We start from the raw sequence: 6,640 nt of genomic DNA on the forward strand, positions 1-6,640 counted from the left end.
ACTCCAGCCTGGGTGGCAGAGAAAAAAAAAAAAAAAAAAAAAAAAAAAACCCAGAAAGAAAAGAAAAAGAGATATAGAGAAAGAGACAAAGAAAAGAAAGAAAAAAAAAAAAAAAAACCCAGAAAGAAAAGAAAAAGAGATATAGAGAAAGAGACAAAGAAAAGAAAGAGGAAGGAAGGGAGGAAGGGAGGAGGGAGGGAGGGAGGGAGGCAAAGAACTGTCAGGTTTGCAAAATTTCAGAGATTATTGATTCCTTAATTCCCAAAGTGCCAAGGGAGCTAGGTTGAGAATACTATACACAACTAGGCTTATATAAGCATCTAAGTCCATTTGGGCTGATATAACAAAATACCATGGACTATGTAACCTATAAACAACATAAATTTATTTCTTACTGTTGGGAGGCTGGGAAGTCCAAGAACAAGGCACCAAGAGATTCAGTGTCTGGTGAGGGCCTGTTTTATAAAGAATACCTCCTTGCTGTGTCCTCACACGGCAGAAGGGGCAAGGGGTCTTTCTTGGGCCTCTTTTATAAGGGTATTAGTTTCATTCACTTGGGCTCCACTCTCATGACCTAATTACCTCCCAAGGCCCCATCTCCAAAATCATCACACTGGGGATTAGGGTTTCAAAATATGAATTTTGGGAAGACATAAACATCTAGATCATAGCATTAAGGGCCCTTTCTTCCAGTGCAGTATCTCACAGTCACCTTCCAGTTTCCTCCTCACTTCCATTTCCATAACACTCAGGGTTTTTATCAGGAAGAAATCAGCCTGCCTCAGTGATCCTAGCCTCTAATTTAAAGATGCTTATCTTGGAAAGTCCATGTTATTTCTTCCTTGGAAACTCTTGATATTTTAAGGCATGACTCCTATATCTTGGTATCAAGGTCTTCTCCCATGCCTAACATCAATATGGCACATGAAAACCACACAGGACAAGGGGGTGTCATTGTAAGATATGGAAGAGACTTCATGACTCCATTTAATAGATCAGAACAGGTAGTACAACTGTAACACTGACAAGTCTTGGATAGGCAAGGGAAAGAAATAATAGCCCAAGCAATGCTTACTCCAGTCTCCCTTACTAATCAAAGCCTCCAAAACATCATTCCTGTTTCCACTTGAAACTATCCTCAATACGTAGGATGCCATGAGGTCAAAGCTGAAAGTACCCAGCCTACCTTCAGAATAATCTCCCTTCTCTTTCAATATGATTTTCAAACATTTCTATGCCAGACATCATGGAATCTTTGGAATTCAGAATTCATAACACACAATTTCTTCAGAGATAGGGTAATTTTATATCTTCTACCTGTATCTTTTCCTGGCTCACTTTTAGGAAAAATTTAATCATGTTCCCTAATTAGTCTAGATGAAATGTTATTTAGGAAAAACTTTCTTATATAAACTTAGCTTTCTAAATTTTTCTAAAACACAAGAGTTCAGGTTCTTCCAGTGTGTATTACTGATAAATGATTCTTATCCTTCCTGGCCTTTGGTTTTCTTAGCACTAAAGTGAAGCCAGAGATCTAAATTAACAGGATTTGTATGAGCAAGAACTGCCATCAACTCTCCTGCAAAGATCAGTGAAGGCTTATTATTTTGTTAGTGGCTCTGCCCTCTAAATCCAATTTTCTGTGTCTACAAATCACAAATAAGAAATGTGTTGCTTCATAACTAAAAGCTGTATTCCCTTTTTCTCAAAATTTCTGGAATGCTCCTAAAATGATATATTTACGGTAGGGCAAATATGTAAGTAAGGCATATTTTGAATACTTGAAATATTTTGTCTTTACTAAGATCTTTTTTAAGTTTTGTTTTTTTTTTTAATTCATTTATTTATTTTTGAGACAGGTTTTGGCTCTGTCACCCAGGCTGGAGAGCAGTGGCAGGATCTCGGCTGACTGCAACCTCTGCCTCTGGGGCTCAAACTATCCTCCCACCTCAGTCTCCTGAGTAGCTGGGACACAGGTGTGCACCACCAGACCTGGCTAATTTTTTTGTGCTGTTTTGCAGAAATGGGGGCCTCACTCTGTTGTCCAGGGTGTTCTCAAAGTCCTGAATACAAGCAATCCACCCACCTCAGCCTCCCAAAGTGCTGGGATTACAGGCATGAGCCACCACTCTTGGCTTACTAAGTTTTTCAGTTGACTCGAGAATATTTTGAAGTTATACAGATTTAGATATAGAAACTATGAAATAGAATGAAAGATTTCTGGATGTCTAATTAATTGGACTAAATAATCAAATATTAATATTATTATGACAGAATTACTAGAATCTAAATGTATGTTGATTTTTAAAAGCCTTTCATTAACATCCCTGAGACCACAAAGTATAGCATAGACGCTTGCAGATCTAACAACCAAGACCCCAACTAGGGAAGAGCAAATCTGAAGGTTTATGATTAGCACTAACTGATCATTTTTTGAAGGAAACCAACTTTGAATTGAGGCTTTGAGGCTGATGTGAGGGTTGGGCTGAGGCATTTAGGTAATGAAGGAGTCTTCCTGGCCCATCATATTCATCTGTCTACAGTTCTTTAGAGTGGACTTCATTTCTCATGAAGTAATGTCTTTTAATTAGGATTTTTAAAGTTAAAAATTGCCACCTAAAGAATACCAAACACCAGTGCTTAGGGTGGGAAGTAAAAAGTAAAGAAGACTTAGGTAGTGATGGTTCTCAACCAAAATTATAGATATAGATATAAAATTAAATTTAGCATTGGCTCAGATATGTGATGTGACCAAGTCTGTGGCCATATTCAATATTCCACTATTTAAATCTGAATGTGCCAAGGATCTAGCTCTCCCTGTATTATAGAGGCAAGGTTTCTTTTAGAGGCTTCTGGTTGTAACTCTCAAATGTTTTCAGATTACTTCATGTGATGATGAATGAGTCAAGTAATATGTAAACTTAGGCTGTGATAAATTGATAGGCTCAGTTTAAAAACAAAATGAAAAACACAATTGGCTTCTCCAGACATAATTGTAAAACATATTTTGGAAAACTTGTAAACTTTGATGTAAGTCATTACATCAAAAGCAGACACAAGTGTGATGTCAGTATTTTTATGCCATGTTAGGTAGTTTTCTTTTTATGTTTTTGTAGTTGGAAAATCACATTATTCACTTGTATAACAAAAAATGTTATAAATAATCACTGTGTGCCAGTCAGTAGAGATTCTGAAGTCAACAAATATCTCATAGACTTACTTACACTCTGTGGGAGACAGAGAGACAGTAAACCAACAAGATAATTATGGATTGTAATAAGTATCATTAAAGAAATAGATGATGTGTTACCCAGTAAATACAGGAACACAACCATACACAGGTGAGTCAGGAAAGGCCTTCTGGGGAACTGATGTCTGAGGTGAGACGCGAAAGAAGAGAATTAGAGTGCCAATAGTTAAATGATTAACTGCTGCTGGCAAAAATAAAGTAAATACAGAAACAGACTATGATATTCACATATTTTGGAGTACTTGAACATTAAGAACTATTTTTGGGATTGCTATGATATATTTAAATGCCTTTGTATTATGTATCTGCTTTTTAGTGAGATATTTTCATCCTTAGGGCAAAACAAAGCCACTGTTTATGCTATAATATTCTATATCATTAGCATAATCTATTTAGAACAAACAGTATTTCTTGCAGCTAGATATTTTCTGTTACCAGCTTATTACCTTAAAGCAAAAGTAAATCAAACAACAAAAATCAATATTTCTATAGACTTGCAACGTATAATCTGAAAATAAAATTTTTCAAAAAGAAATTTTTTAAAAATTGCATTTATGATAGTCAAAAGAATAAAATACTTAATAAATTTAACAAAAGATGTGCAAAACTTATGCTCTGCAAAATACCAAATATTATTGAAATAAGTTAAATACCTAAATAAATGAAAAGACATTCATTTACATGGATCAGAGACTCAATATTGTTAAGGTAGCAATACTTGGTGAATGGATCTACAGATTCTACATAATTTCCATTTTAAAAAAAAATCCCAGCTGGTTTCATTGCAGAAATTGACATGCTGATCCTAATATGGAAATGCAAGGGACCCAGAGTAGCTAAAGCATATTCAAAAACAAAGAACAAAACTGTAGGATTCAAACTTCCAGATTCCAAAACTTATTTTAAAAGATACTGTAATCAAGACCATGTGGTACTGTCATGAGGACAGACACACAGATGAATGGACTAGAATTGAGAGTCCAGAAATAAACAATCACATTTATTTATTTTATTTTGTTTTGTTTTGTTTTATTATTTTGAGACGGAGTCTCATTCTGTCTCCCAGGCTGGAATGCAGTGGTAGCTAGGACTACAAATGTCCACTGCCACGCCCAGCTAAGTTTTGTATTTTTAGTAGAGATGGGGTTTCACCATGTTGGCTGGGCTGGTCTTGAACTCCTGGCCTCAGGTGATTCACCCACCTCAGCCTCCCAAAGTGCTGGGATTACAGGCATGAGTCCCCACCGCGCCCAATCAATGTTTACATTTATGATCAAGTGATTTTCAACAAGGGTGCAAAGACAATTCCATGGAGAAAGAACAGCCTTGTCAACTAATTGTGCTGGGACAACTGGATACCCAGGATATCCACAAGCAAAAGAGTAAAGTTGAACTCTACCTCATATCATACGTAAAAATTAACTAAGAATGGATCCAAGATCTAAATCTGAGAGCTAAAATCATAAAACTCTTAGAAGGAAAGTTAGATATAATCTTCATGACATTGGATTAGGCAACGGGTTTTTTGATATGACACCAAAAGAACAAGCAACAGAAGAAAAAAATAAATTGAACTTCATCAAAATTATGAACTTTTGTGCTTCTGAGAACACCATCAAGAACATTAAAAAGACAACACACAGAATGAAAAAAATAGTTTCAAATCATATATCTGATAAGACACTTGTATTTAGGGTAAATTTAAAAACACTTATAACTCAATAATAAAAAGAGAAATAAAGCCAGGTGCAGTGGCTCACACCTGTAATCCCAGCACTTTGGGAGACCAAGACATGAGGATCACTTGAGGCCCGGAGTTTAAGACCAGCCTGGGCAACATAGTGAGATCCCCATGTCTACAAAAAAAAAATATATATATATATATATTTTAATATATATATATATATATATATATTTTAAAGTGAGCCACTGCACCTGGCCAAAAATTCAATTTTAACACGAGCAAAGGATCTGAATAGACATTTCTCCAGAGAAAGTATTAAATACACATGTAGGGGCCAGGTGCAGTGGCTCAAGCCTGTAATCCCAGCACTTTGGGAGGCCAAGGCAGGTGGATCATGAGGTCAGGAGATCAAGACCATCCTGGCTAACATAGTGAAACCATGTTTCTACTAAAAATACAAAAAAATTATCCGGGCATGGTAGCGTGCACCTGTAGTCCCTGCTACTTGGGAGGCTGAGGCAGAAGAATCGCTTGGCCTCCCAAAGTGCTGAGATCATACCACTGCACTCCAGCCTGGGCGACAGAAAGACTGTCTCAAAAAAACGGAAAATAAAGCATTAAAGAAGCACATGAAAGGTTGCCCAACAACATTAGCCATCAGAGAAATATAAATCAATTCCTCAATGACATACCACATCATACCCACTGAGATGGCTGTAGTCAAACATACAGCAATGAGTGTTGGCAAAGATATAGAGAAATTGGGATCCTCATACACTGCTGGTGGGAATGTTAAAATGGCACAGCTGCTTTGGAAAACAGTCTGGAAGCTCCTCAAAAGATTAAACATCAAGTTATTATGTGACCCAACTATTCCACTCTTAAATATATACCAAGAGATATGAAAACCTATGTCCACACAAAAACTGGTACAGTAATAACAGCATTAGTCATAATAGACATAAGCTGGAAGCAACAAAAAAGTCCAATTGATGAATGAGTAAATAAAATATAGTATAGTCATACAAAGAAATATTAATTAATAAAAAGAATGAGGTACTCATGCATGCTACAACATGGTTGAATTTCGAAAATATATGCTAAGTAAAAGAAGCCAGTCACAGAAGACCACATGTTGTATGACCCAACTTACATTAAATGTCCAGAATTGGTAAATCTATAGACAGAAAGTAGATTAGAGCTTGCGTAGGCCTGGGACTGGGGGTGATTGGAAGGAAATGGGGAGTGACTGCTAATGGTTATGAGGGTTTTTTTTTAGGGGTAATACAAATGTTCTAAAATTGATTGTGATGGTTACACAACTCTGTGAATATACTAAAACTCTTCATTTTAAATGAAGAGTGGTATATGAATTATATCTTAGTAAAACTTTTCTTCTTAAAGTAAATCAGAGACAATACCAGGAAATACAAATTCTTCTATCATTGAACCCTAAGATCAGAAGACTCACCAAGATTTTAAGTTGACTTATCCATGTTGCTTTCAGGTACAACTTCTATGTAGTAACACTAGATGAAACTCTGCTGTTTGCAGGCCCTTAAGAAAAAGTGAATCCATCAGGTCTTCAAGAAACCATTCCAATTCAACAATTCCCTCAATCAACCCAGTCTTCCATAAGACCAACATTGCGTTAGATTGTAAGCTAAGATTAATTGTCCCTGAGGAGAAAAGATTAATATAGTAAT

This window comes from Cebus imitator, unplaced genomic scaffold (assembly GCF_001604975.1).
Source record: "Cebus imitator isolate Cc_AM_T3 unplaced genomic scaffold, Cebus_imitator-1.0 Scaffold192, whole genome shotgun sequence".
Classification (NCBI taxonomy): Eukaryota; Metazoa; Chordata; class Mammalia; order Primates; family Cebidae; genus Cebus; species Cebus imitator.